Below are 14,097 nucleotides of genomic sequence, written 5' to 3' on the forward strand. Positions count from 1 at the left end.
GGGATTCCCTGGTGGTTTAGATGGTAAAGAATCTGCCTGCAATGCAGGAGACCTGGGTTCAATCTCTTGGTTGGGAGATCCCCCGGAGAAGGGAATACGGCTACCTACTCCAGTATTCTTGCCTGGGAAATCTCATGGACAGAGGAGCTTGGTGGGCTACAGTCCATGGGTTTGCAAAGAGTTGGACACAACTGAGCAACTAACACAAGTATTTAATAGAGTATAATTTATTCTTTCATCTGTAAAATAAAATTTATTTAATCCAAAAAATATAACTCATAAAACATCTAATCCATAAAATAATCCATGAAATATATTAAATTTCAATTTCTAAACTTTAGATGGGCTTTGGCCATCTTATAGCTTGTTGATAGTGTATTTATTTTTATACCTTCCTAATGAACAGTTCCTTTCATCAGTACATAATGATCCAACTTTATACATGTTTCTTGACTTAAAATATTTTTGCCTGATATTAACGTATATAAATAAGCAGGGTGACAATATACTGCCTTGACTTACTCTTTTTCCTGTTTGGAACCAGTCTGTTGTTCCATGTCCAGTTCTAACTGTTGCTTCCTGACCTGCATATAGGTTTCTCAAGAGGCAGGTCAGGTGGTCTGGTATTCCCATCTCTTTCAGAATTTTCCACAGTTTATTGTGATCCACACAGTCAAAGGCTTTGGCACAGTCAATAAAGCAGAAATAGATGTTTTTCTGAAACTCTTTTCCTTTTTCCATCCAGCGGATGTTGGCAATTTGATCTCTGGTTTCTCTGCCTTTTCTAAAACCAGCTTGAACATCTGGAAGTTCATGGTTCATGTATTGCTGAAGCCTGGCTTGGAGAATTTTGAGCATTACTTTACTAGCATGTGAGATGAGTGCAATTGTGTGGTAGTTTGAGCATTCTTTGGCATTGCCTTTCTTAGGGATTGGAATGAAAACTGACCTTTTCCAGTCCTGTGGCCACTGCTGAGTTTTCCAAATTTGCTGGCATATTGAGTGCAACACTTTCACAGCATCATCTTTTAGGATTTGAAATAGCTCAACTGGAATTCCATCACCTCCACTAGCTTTGTTCGTAGTGATGCTTTCTAAGGCCCACTCAATAACCTCAGATATGCAGATGACATCACCCTTATGGCAGAAAGTGAAGAGGAACTACAAAGCCTCTTGATGAAAGTGAAAGTGGAGAGTGAAAAAGTTGGCTTAAGGCTCAACATTCCGAAAACTAAGATCATGGCATCTGGTCCCATCACTTCATGGTAAATAGATGGGGAAACAGTGGAAACAGTGGCAGAGTTTATTTTTGGGGGGCTCCAAAATCACTGCAGATGGTAACTGCAGCCAGGAAATTAAAACACACTTACTCCTTGGAAGGAAAGTTATGACCAACCTAGATAGCATATTCAAAAGCAGAGACATTACTTTGCCAACAAAGGTCCATCTAGTCAAGGCTATGGTTTTTCCAGTGGTCAGGTATGGATGTCAAAGTTGGACTGTGAAGAAGGCTGAGCGCCGAAGAATTGATGCTTTTGAACCGTGGTGTTGGAGAAGACTCTTGAGAGTCCCTTGGACTGCAAGGAGATCCAACCAGTCCATCCTAAAGGAGATCAGTCCTGGGTGTTCTTTGGAAGGAATGATGCTAAAGATGAAACTCCAATACTTTGGCCACCTCATGCGAAGAGTTGACTCATTGGAAAAGACCCTGATGCTGGGAGGGATTGGGGGCAGGAGGAGAAGGGGACAACAGAGGATGAGATGGCTGGATGGCATCACTGACTCGATGGACGTGAGTTTGAGTGAACTCCAGGAGTTGGTGATGGACAGAGAGGCCTGGCGTGCTGTGATTTACGGGGTCGCAAAGAGTCAGACACGACTGAGTGACTGAACTGAACTGAATGCATATAAGGGCTTCCCTAGTGGCTCAGACAGTACAGCGTCTGTCTGCAATGCAGGAGACCCGGGTTAAACATTCTTTTAAAAAAATAACTGACTGGTGTATCTTTTTGTGTCCTTTTATTATAAACTCTTTCATATCCTTATGTTTGAGGTATGTTTCATAAAGAACTTATATCTTGATTTTGTTATATACTTTTTAGCAACCCCAACCTTTTAACTAGTATATATAGACCATGAACACAACTGAAATGACTTAGCAGCAGCAGCAGCAAGCATAGACCATTAATGTTTACTATAATCACTGATATTTGGGCTTATTTCTACTCTTATTTGTACTAATTATCATGATTTTTCATTTTTCCTTCTTTATAACCTTCTTTTAGACCATGAGGTTTCTTTTATTTTTCTTTTTCCCTCTAAACGACTTTAAGCTGTGTATCTACTTCTATTCTTTTAATGGTTAGCCTTGAATATTTAATATGCTTACTTGACTTTGAAAGTTCAAAATAAATCCTTATCCTCGCCTTCCAAATAATATAGTGAGGTTAGACATCTTTACTCAGGTCTTATCATTCTGCTTTATATGCTGTTATCTAATATACAAGATATAGTAGACAGATTTTATTTTCTTGGGTTCCAAAATCACTGCTGATGGTGACTCTAGCCATTAAATTAAAAGACACTTGCTCCTCGGAAGGAAAGCTATGATAAACCTAGACAGTGTGTTAAAACACAGTGATATCACTTTGCCAACAAAGATCCATAGAGTCAAAAGCTATGGTTTTTCCAGTAATCATGTACGGATGTTGAGAGCTGGACCATAAAGAAGTCTGAGTGCCAAAGTACAGATGTTTTCAAATTGTGGTGTTGGAGAAGACTCTTGAAAGTCCTTTGGACTGCAAGGAGATCAAACCATTCAATCCGAAAGGAAATCAAACCCAAATATTGGAAGGACTGATCCTGAAGCTGAAGCTCCAATACGTTGGCCACCTGATGCAAAGAACCGACTCATCGGAAATGACGCTGTTGCTGGGAAAGATTGAAGGCAAAAAGAGAATGGGGCAGCAGAGGATGAGATAATATCACCGACTCAATGGACATGAATCTGAGCCAACTCCAGGAGACAGTGAAGGATAGGGAAGCCTGGCATGCTGCGGCCCATGGGTGTGCAAAGAGTCAAATACAACTCAGTGACTGAACAACACCAGCAACGTAGTATACTAGTTCTGCCTTTATCTAATTAACCCTCCAATGATTAATGATTTTTATTATTTTATAAACAATAGGCACTGAAAAGTGTTACCAATTTATGTGATCATTATTGCTTCCAACATTCTATTCTTTTACTTTCTTTTTCCTAAATTATATTTTTTTCATTTCTTTTGGGATTATCTGTTTGTGGTACACTCTTTTAGATTTTTATCACTCAAAATATTTTAATTTCACTAGTTTACCCAAGCACAAAATTGCTGGTTAACAGTATTCCTCCTCAGGACTCAAGATACTATTGAAAACTGTATATTCTAAAGATACAATTTGCAATAGTCAGACATTTCCAGCATGTTGACATAAAGCAAATTGATGCTTTCTGAGAGCCATCGGTGACTGGTGGAGGAGAAGGAAAAAGTGGAGAGGATGGCAGATGAAGAAGGGAGGAAGGGAAAGAAGGGTAACCTTACGACAAACAAGGACAAGAGGCAGAATAATGTGGGGTGCATGAACGAGGGCTGTCAGCGGCATCCCCACAAGTCTGTGCCTGGCCTAAAACAGCTCTTTCTTGGCTCCTAAGGGTTCTTTTAAAATAACATCTGCTGTGGCTCAAAAGAAAAGGTGCTAAGAATGATCTTACCTGCAATTCTTTATGAATCGTTAGTGACTCTAGGCAAAGAACTGCAAGTACTTCAGGTGTTATCATTTTCCGGCATTCCCTGCAAGGGGAGCTACCCGCTGTAGCATTTACAGGGCCAAACCACGCTTCTTTCTGGCTTATTTACAGAAGTCTTCAGATAACATCATACAGCCTTTTCCAGCAATTATAGCCTGAAACAGTGGCTGGGGAGGGCGTTGTGCAGGAGAGATATTTTGCTAACAGAACGGGTAAATCCTCTGTTCTGTATCATTTCTCTTGTTACTATATTTGACTGCAACAGAAAACTTAATAAACTTTGACATGTTTTTTCCGTATGTGCTGATTTAAAACCAAAGAACATGAGGGCTGGCAGGGGCCTCAGGGACCATCTATTCTGAACCCTTCACTTTATGAACTCTTTCATCCAGGAAAAAAAAATCTAATTCAGGAAGGAAAATGGGGATACACCAAGGACATCAAATACTGGCACAGCTTCACTCAGAATAATTACTGCTATATATATATTTTTAATTTTCAACACTTTTGGGGTACATGAAAAGAGCGACACTCAGGACTTTCTTACCCAGCTATTTTAAATACTGCACGCTATACCTATCCTCTCCTTGGGGGGAGAAATAATCCATTGCTGTTCAACACATTCTGATTTAATGTTGATGTAACAAATTGTCTGTACTCCCAGTGCTTGCTGTATTTTTCTAAAAATATTCTCATTTTTAGCTCAGCTTGAAAACTCCTCTGGTTTTCTATTAGTCCGGGAAGCAAGCCATTAAAAACTTTTTTCTTTCACAAAAAGTTCTAACCTAAGAGGACATAAAATTTAAGTGGAGACAGTTCTAACATCACTGAGCTACCCAATCCCTAATCCTTCCTTAGCCTCTTTCTACCAGGTTTTCTGTTGATGTTTTCTCTCTCGGGACACATTACTGTCCTCAAGGACAATATAAGGGAATTTGTTTTCAGACAGCATTTCTGGCTCCTGATCAAAGAGGTTTATTCCCAAGATAATTACTTCTAGACATCAGATATAGGCAGTGCACGGTGATGAAAACAGTGTGGGGAAAAAGCAGTTATCCTATTTCATTCACTGAGCATTTGAATTATTAGTTCTTAGAGGACTCCCTGTATATTCAGAAGGTTATCTCATTCTAGAGGACTTCGCAGAAAGAAACCACAAGCACTAGACTTAGTTTAGCATCCTGAAAGGCTTATCCGTTTGGACCCTGAACACACCCCAGTTCCAACGAAGACTGTTGGTAAAATTTCCAATAAGGTTAATTTTACCAGTGTAGCAGGTTCGTGCTTACTAAGACTGCAGGCTTATTACAGAGGTCTCTGGCCCACTCTTGTCCCACAGAACCTTAAATTCTAGCATTTTACCTACCTTTTAAAAAGGTCCCTAAAGAAAGTGTTCAGTCTTCTAAATCAGGAGGGAAGGCTGTGTGGGCTCCAGTGGGGAGGAGGGCAGGGAAGGTCAGGATTCTCTGTGCAACGTCAAGACAGCTGGCGATGGAGCTGTTCTAACAGGACGGTTTCCATGGGTCACGTTTCTTACATAAAGCTGGATGCCAGAGAATATTTTAGCCTTCCAACACATAGATTCTGTTCTTGGCTAGAGTAATGGTGACAGGGAGAGAAACTGGTGAAATGATTTTCTTTATACTCAGAGAGAAGAATGCCCAGCTGCTGTCAAAATGGGAGAAGGCTTAGATGTAACAGATGCCTGGATGTAGTCCAATCTAAGCCTCACATGTTGAAGACGAAGAGATAAGGTTCAGAGAGGTGAAGTCACTTGTCTATGGTCACACAGTTAATAACAGTTAGATCAGTGACCTTGCTAATATAGGGCATTGCTACTCTTTTTTTAACTTTTTATTTTGTATTGGGTTATATGGCACCCCACTCCAGTACTCTTGCCTGGAAAATCCCATGGACAGAGGAGCCTGGTGGGCTGCAGTCCATGGGGTCGCTAAGAGTCAGACACAACTGAGCGACTTCACTTTCACTTTTCACTTTCATGCACTGGAGAAGGAAATGGCAACCCACTCCAGTGTTCTTGCCTGGAGAATCCCAGGGACAGGGGAGCCTGGTGGGCTGCCGTCTCTGGGGTTGCACAGAGTCGGACACAACTGAAGCGACTTGGCAGCAGCAGCAGCAGCAGCATAGCTGATCGACAATATTGTGATAGTTTCACATGAACAGTGAAGAGACTCGGCTATACATAGACATGTAACCATTTTCCTCTAAGCTCCCCTCCCATCCGAGCTGCCATATAACATTGAGCAGAGTTCCCTGTGCTATATACACTAGGTCCTTGTTGGCTATCCATTCAGCACTGTTACCCTTAACAATCAATGTTTTAAAAAAGAGCAAATTAGTGCACACCATAATACTGGGATATAGTGCAACTTTCCCAAGGACTAATGGGAACCCCATAATTAGAGTACAACCAGGTCCTGAGCATTTCACTTGTCAAAAGTCTCTGGAGGTATGTTGCTGAAACCTATTGCTGGTGCAGAAGGAACTCGCCAAGCATTCGCTGGTTTGCAACCCCAGTGTTGTGTATCTGTGCGTCTCCCGCAGGGAGAGGAGTGAAAAATTAATGAGAAGCTCAGAAAAGCTCATTTTCAGGGCTACAGAGATTGGAAGGGTAATGAAAATTGGAAGTGAAGGGAAAGGTTTAAGCTATCAGCCTCAAGCTCTGGCAAATCATACAAATGGAGAGTAAATGTAAATATACCAACAGAAAAATGGAAAACCACCAAAGAGTCATTTAGGGAAGGACTGGATTGGAATTACAAACACCCAGGGCAGAGCTCTTTGAGATTCATTCCTGGGTGTCCATCCATCTGAGACGCCCAAGCTTATGGCCATTGGACATACAGAGCACAGCCCTGGTCTCCTAGGGTCGGCGTTTCATGAGGAAGGACCATGCATGTTGATCCAAAGGTGTTTTTCCTCTGATCCTGCTTGGGCACAACAGTCTATAAGCCTGATGAGGATGAGGGTGAACTTGGGAAAACCAGGTACCTTAAAAACTTTTTGGAGGATTTTTTTTTTCCTAACAAGGTGATATAATTAATTTTCCAAGGAGAAAAAAATCTGAGTTAAAAGCTATATGTGATTTTGTTGACAAAGTTTGATGTCCAAAGCAGAAAAAAATGGGCAGAAACCACTTCCTACTGGGACTGATTGTGGGGCTCTCTTTACACCTGAACACCCCAAGTCCTCCCAGCTGGGGCTCTGGTTCTCACCTGTCCTTTCCCTGGAGCAGTTTATTCCCAAGTGAGAATACTGCAGCTATCAGTCTTGTGCTCCTTACAATGAACTACTCTTCCTGGAGAAGGTCTTGGACTGTCACTGCTCAGAAGGGTTTTAGAGCCGAGAAACCAGGAAGATGCTGGTTCATGGGAATAACTAACATTCTTCTGCTGAAGAGAAATATTTGCAAGCCCAGTAAGGAGTCGCCACGAGACCTCAGCTCTGATTGACATGGCCAAAAATAAAAAAATTCCCGCCAGTAATAACTTGCTTACAGACCTCCAGAAGAAGAGAAACCTGGTTATCCTTTGAGAGCAAGAAGGCCTTCATCTTATGCACTGTTGGTGTGGGTTTAATTGTTATTCCCACCCCCAACTCCAACCAAATGCACATGTCCAAGTCCTAACTCAGTATCTCAGAATGTGACATTATTTGGAAATAAGTCCATTAAAGATGTAATGAGTTAGATTAGGATGAGGAGATGCTGGAGGCAGGATGGGCCTCTAATCCCATCTACCCAGAGTCCTTGTAAATAGAGGAAATTTGTACACACACACACAGGGACAGCATCACGTGAGGATGAAGCAGAGAACAGGGTGATGTATCTGTAAGCCAATGAATGACAAAGGTTGCCAGCAAACCACCAGGCCTAGAGGACAGGCAACAGGCCAGAGCCTCTTTCACAACCTCAGAAGGAACCGACCTTCTTGTTGGTTGTGTTGACACCTTGATCTCGGTCTTCCAACCCCTAGAACTGTAAGACCATAATTCTGTCATTTAAACTCACTTTGTTGTGGGAGCCCTAGTAAACACACACCACTGTCTTGTGCAATTAGAACTGTGCTCTCTTTCGAGACACAACAGAACCCAGCCTGGGCTCTGCATGGTCCCCGGAGATGGCCCCTCCTTCCTTGTGTGACGGGGGCCTCGAGGAGTCTGTTGAAAACAGAACGCCCAGGGACTTCCTTGGCGGTCCAGCGGCTCAGACTCCGTATTCCCAAAGCAGGGGACCCAGATTTGATCCCTGGTCAAGGAACTGGATGCCACATGCTGCAACTGAGACCCAGTGCAGCCAAATAAATATTAAAAAAAAAAAAAGCAATTGTTAACAAAACAAAAAAACCAGAATGCCCCGTCTCTCATCTCCTGAACTGAACTCTCACCCATTCCTGTTAAAAAAAAAACAAAAGAAAACAAACAATGTAGTCATGAGTCACCCAGGGTCAAAGCTTCGGTGCTGCCTCTGATGGCTCCTCTCCCTCTCCCCCACATCCTGTCTCCCAAGTCTTGTCATTTCTACCTCCTCTGTGTCTCTCAAATCCCTCCTCTCCTTTTACCTCCTGATGCCACCACCCCATGCAGGCTCCAATTATCTCTTGACTAGCCTGTTACTAACTGGCCAGCCCTCACCAGGCTCTCGACTGTCCTGATTGGTTATATCTGTAACTGCCAGTGAGTCACTCAAAGGCCAGCTGTGATTGTGTCACCTCCTTGCTCAAAAGTCAGCAAGGGAATAAAAGCTCAGCTCTGCAGTCTTGACTCTTCCACAATCTAATCTTAGCTACGTCCCAGCACCTGCCTATTATGAGCCCATGCTCCAACTAAGTCAAACTTCCAGAATGCACTTCTGATTTTCCACTGCAGTGCCTCTGTTTAATCCTATTTGCTCTGTTTGGAATATTCTCTCCCTTCATTCCCTCTATCCAAAGTCTAGCCACTGTTGAAGGACTGTGGCTGCACTGCTATGGTTAAGTTTCCAGGCTCTGGAGGGTGAAGAGCCAGCTCGATCTTGGCCCCATACACATGGAGATGTGACATCAGCAAGATATTCAACTTCCTCCTGCTTCACTTTCCACAAATCCAAAATGAGGATGTAATGCCTCATGGGGCTACATCAAGAACTAAACAAGAAAATGCACAAAGCACATCTAGAATAGTAGCTAGCAGATTAAGTACTCACTGAAGTCCATCTAGGACTCACAAACACTTGGGTGGGAGTTAACGGTAATAGCATTCTCCCCTGACCTCGCCGAGCATTCCACCTCATCCGCTCCTGGGACACTGAAGTTTTATCGTTTCGTTCGGACCTGCCTCTCCACAACTTTGCAGCATTTCTTCCTGTATCTGGAAAATCTCTTCTCTCTTACAGAACTTCCACGCCAGTTCCAAAGTCCTTGAAGAACCTCTCTGTCTTCTTGGCTCCTCTGTGTTCAATTATAATTTCTCCTCCTGTACCAGTGGGGCGAGGCCTGAGTCTCTAGGGGTAGGAACCAGATTTTTCCATCTTTCTGTCCAAGTCAGCACTTCACAGTAAGTACAAAATAAATGCGCACAAAACAAACACAAGACCAGATGCTGGGCGCCTTGAAGAGTGAACATCCCAGTGGGCTGTTCTCCATCATACTCTTCTCGTGTAGCTGTCAGTGCTTACATTTTTAGATGTTACGTAAGTGTGTGCCGCATACGTGCACACAGAGGTAAAGGGCTGAAATCACCCAAGTATTTCCCAATGGAAACTTCTGGTCATTTCCCCAAGCAGTAATTCTCAACTGGAACTAAATTAAGAGTCAAGGAACTACTTCTTTTGTGCTTCCAAACACTGTGTATATCTCATGATCACTAATCTGGCAGCCTTGGAATTACTGGTTGCCAATTCTCTTTCTTCCACAGGGTATGTTCAGCGTGGGCAGATTTTTGTCTTACTTAACTCTCAATTTTCTATGCCTGGCATTTAGGAGATCTTAGGTACGTATTTGTTGAACAAAGGAATTTTTCAGGAGAAACCTTAGCTATACAATGATGGGGCACCGTGAGCCATTGAGTGAAAGTGAAAGTCACTCAGTCATGTCCGACTCTTTGTGACCCCATGGACTATACAGTCTATGGAATTCTCCAGGCCAGAATACTAGAGGGGGTAGCCTTTCACTTCTCCAGGGGATCTTCCCAATCCAGGGATCAAACCCAGATCTCCCACATTGCAGGCAGATTGCTTACCAGCTGAGCCACAAGGGAAGCCCAAGAATACTGGAGTGGGTAGCCTACCCCTTCTCCAGCAGATCTTCCTGACCCAGGAATCGAACCAGGGTCTCCTGCATTGCAGGCGGATTCTTTACCAACTGAGCTATCAGGGAGGCCTGAGCCTGGACAGTCAAAAAAGAAAAATGACCCCATCCTTGTTTTCTTAAATACTCTATTGCTAAGAAGCTACACCTGGTCAGATACTTCTGTGATTTCCGTGACACAATTTTGAAGAGTGAAACTCTTAAGATTTATTTTTCTTATCTCGCTGGCCCTGGACCTAGCTTAACTTACAGTATTTTGTTTTCCAAGCTTGAAGTAGGCAGTCAGAGAGAGGAAAGACCCTTTGGCATACGACCTTGAGTTTATAAAGCTATGGGGCAGCCAGGAAGCTGAGGCTGGGAGCCTGCAGCTTGAGATGACAGAAGACAGATGTGAATGTGTCCTAGCCCATCTGTTGCTGGGGACTCGCAGCATGTCTGGAGGGGATAAGTCTGTGGATTTCCCTTTCAGAGAGCAAAACCAGGCTTGATAAAGAGGAAGGAGGGGCTTCCCACCTTATGCGGTGGTCTCAGTGTGGCAGATGAAGGCTGAACAAATTCTGCATCTGAAAAAGAGGCACTTGTTGGAACAGAGGCCAGAAATGACTTCAATCTCTTAACAAATAAAACTGTTTATAGGGACTGAACAAAAAGAATTTCAATTTGGTAACAATCAATGGTATCTATGGGTTCCCAGGGGCTCGGTGATAGAAGAATCCACCTGTCAATGTAGGATTTGGTAGGAATTTGGTAGGAATATATCCTTTGTAATTATTCTCTGTAAAAGTAACACATACCTGTGGCAATCAATCAAATGCAAAAAAAGGAATATGACGAAATGCCAAGCTCGCCTCCTTCATCTAGCCACAAGATCCAGTTCTATTCCCCAAAGTCCATTACACTTCTGCTCCTTCCGTATTTTTGGCAGAAAAATTTTTTATTCAGAAACCAACCTGTCTACATATAATCTATCCCTTAACAATACCGTATTGAATACTGAAAATTTGCTCACAGTAAATCTTTGGCACTCTCATCACACAAACAAAAAAATGGTAACTATGTGAGACAAGTTAACTAGCCTGATTGAAATAATCACCTCGTTACATGCGAATGTCGTACACCTTAAATATGTATAATTTTAAATCTTAAAAATAAAATCAAGATGAAATGTAGGGGCTTCCCAGGTGACATTAGTAGTAAAGAACCTGCCTGCCAACACAGTAGACACAGACACAGGTTTGATCTCTGGGATCCGGAAGATCCCCTGGAGGAGGAAATAGCAACCCACTTTCAGTATTCTTGCATGGGAAATCCCATGGACAGAGGCTCTGATGGCCTACAGTCCACAGAGTCGCAAAGAGTCAGACACAATGAAACACCTTAGCGAGCATGCAAGACAAAATGTAGAAGTGAAAAAACACAATAATCATGAATAAGATAATACACCTTTTGTTTGCATCTCACATGGCTTTCTGTACTTAGCTGTACATCCTAAGGTTCCCTTCATATCTCTTCAGAGATGTGTTTGTGTGTGTGTGTGGCTCATTGGCACTTTTTGTAAAAAGACCATGATTTATATAACCAGCCCTCCACTGCAGGCTTTTGTCTTATTTCCGGTTTTCTGATATTATAAACAATCTGTAACAAACAACCTTACACATCCATCTTACTGCAAGCATACATGTGGGTTAAGCCCTTGAAAAAGTACAATTCCTCCTGTGCCTGCCCCTCCTCAGATCTGTAACTCTGTAGCATCTTCTGTCTGGAGTGTTCTTCCTTGCTTCACCATCTGGTAGGATGATGCATTGTAAGGTCTAGGGTAAGAATGTTTAAAACGTTGGCTACTGTTGCCAAACTGTCCTCTTAAAAGCTTGCACTGATTCATCCTTTCACCCACAGCGCATGGGAGTGTCTGTTTCATACTCTGCTCTCGCACCAGCTGACCCAGTGTGGTTCTCAATTTCTTCTCTTTGCCAAAATTATAAGTGAAAAATGGTAGTATCTCACTCATTTCAATGTGTGTTTCTTTAATTATGAGTGAGAGTGATATGCTTTTATATTTATGGGACATTTATACTCTTGTTTGATTTGCGAGTTACTTCCTTTGCCTAGTTTGTTAAGTTGAAAATACAAACTGTGTTTGAAACCCTGATTAAACCCTTTAATGGTGACCCATTGCCTACAGGATAAAGTCTGGAATCCCTATTATAACACAAAAGAGCCTGTGTTCTGGTCCCTCAGAAGCCGCCTCTCTCACGTACTTGCTCCTCTTGCCTAAAAATTGAGGATCTAGTAACACCCAAAGTGGGTGGATCTAGACCCACCCACTTGTGGGTCCAAACCCGTATGATATCTTCTTTGGTAAAGACTCCTGTGACTGGCTGAAGGAATTCCACTTTTCATACAATTCCCCTTAGATAAAGAACTATTATAAAACATCCAACTATTTCCTGGAGCATTATTTTTTCTTATTAATCCCATTATCAGAGACCATTTGTAAATAATGTGTCTGTCACAGTTTCTGAGGTTTATACTGGTAATATCCAGATATCTTCCAGCCGGCTCTCCCTAGATTCTCACCAAAGTTCCATCATTCTGATGGGAAGACATGCAAGGCATGCACTCCACACACGAGTGCAGGGCAACATTCACACCAGGAGTGTAAAATTAACCATAAAAGAAACTGGTCCAAACGGAGGCCAAAGATCCCAACAGCTTACCCAAGGGCCACTCTGGACACACTGTCCCGTGCTGGAATATCCTAGATACACACCCTAGCCTACTCTTCCCTGCCTGATTTCTCCCTGACCACACTTAGAACTTAACACCCCTACACATCCTTATATTCCAGCCCTGCTGAGGGCAAAGTCATTACCCTTCACACCACATTACAACCTTTCTGGAATGCAAGAGACAAAAAATATTTACCCACAACACACTGAGCCCCAGAACCAATTCTCTACCCTAAAGAAAAAAGTAGAAAATACAGAAATGCTACACAAACAGATTTCGCTGGCAGGGTTATTTATAACAGCACACACTCAGGGAAATGCCTTACAGTCATCAGGAAGCCGTCATAGCTATGAGCAAGAGTTCTACGATGACCCGACATTAAGTTAAAAAATTAAAATGAGAGTGGGATAAAAATTAACTCCATATGAGATTTTTTTTCTTTAACCTTCACATTCTATTGTTTTTTGCTTTAAGGATGTTGCCTGAAACACACATAACACTTTTTTCCATTCATATAGAGATAAAAAGTTGCAGCACAGAGAATAACATTTGTCCTGTTGGAGGTTTACAGGACCTATGTGGACAGCTGCAAGAACAAAGGATTCCCACACCAAGAAGTTTGGGACAACCAACCACAGCCCCCCCTCACCTTGCCTTTAAAAATGCTTTGCTGAAACCCTAAAAGAGTGTGAGGTTTGGCGGGGCATGAGCCACCCATTCTCCTTGAATGGCCCTGCAATAAACCTTTCTGTGCTCCAAAATCGTATGTTTCGGTTTGTCTGGCCTCACTGTGCGTTGGGCACATGAAATTGAGTTCGGTAACATTTATATTTTGATTTCATCTTTGTGAAGTTACTTTGAATGAATGTGAGCAGATACATATGTAAATGAACATAACTGATAAGCATGTAGGATACAGGGTGAATTTTCAATTTTCAAACTTTAATGGAAATTTTTATTAAAAAAAAAACTCTCAAGCTTATTTAGAATCTAGACACAAAATTATGACACTAATTTCCTTACATGGGGAGACAGTTTGTGATAATACCATAAGTCGACTCTTTTTAGAGATATTTATATATCTTCCATTAGCATTCAACACACAAGAGCCCACTGGTCTTTACAGAACAGCCAGCAACGGATGTGGCCATCAGGAAGGCCCGTTATCATGAGCACCTCTGTAAATACTGACCTGACCCAAATCTATCAAGTGAAGTTTTAGTCATTCATGCAGCAGGCAAGAAGGATCCTCATCGTAATGGCAAATTTTCTGTT

General features: G+C 42.2%; 1 protein-coding gene across 11 annotated transcripts in view; it reads right to left on the reverse strand.

The window, feature by feature from the left end:
- PHACTR1 (phosphatase and actin regulator 1) overlaps positions 1 to 14,097 on the reverse strand; it is a 525,946-nt gene that overhangs the window by 164,171 nt on the left and 347,678 nt on the right. The window lies entirely within an intron of this gene.

The sequence above is a fragment of the Bos javanicus genome, chromosome 23 (genome assembly GCF_032452875.1).
Source record: "Bos javanicus breed banteng chromosome 23, ARS-OSU_banteng_1.0, whole genome shotgun sequence".
NCBI classification, from domain to species: Eukaryota; Metazoa; Chordata; class Mammalia; order Artiodactyla; family Bovidae; genus Bos; species Bos javanicus.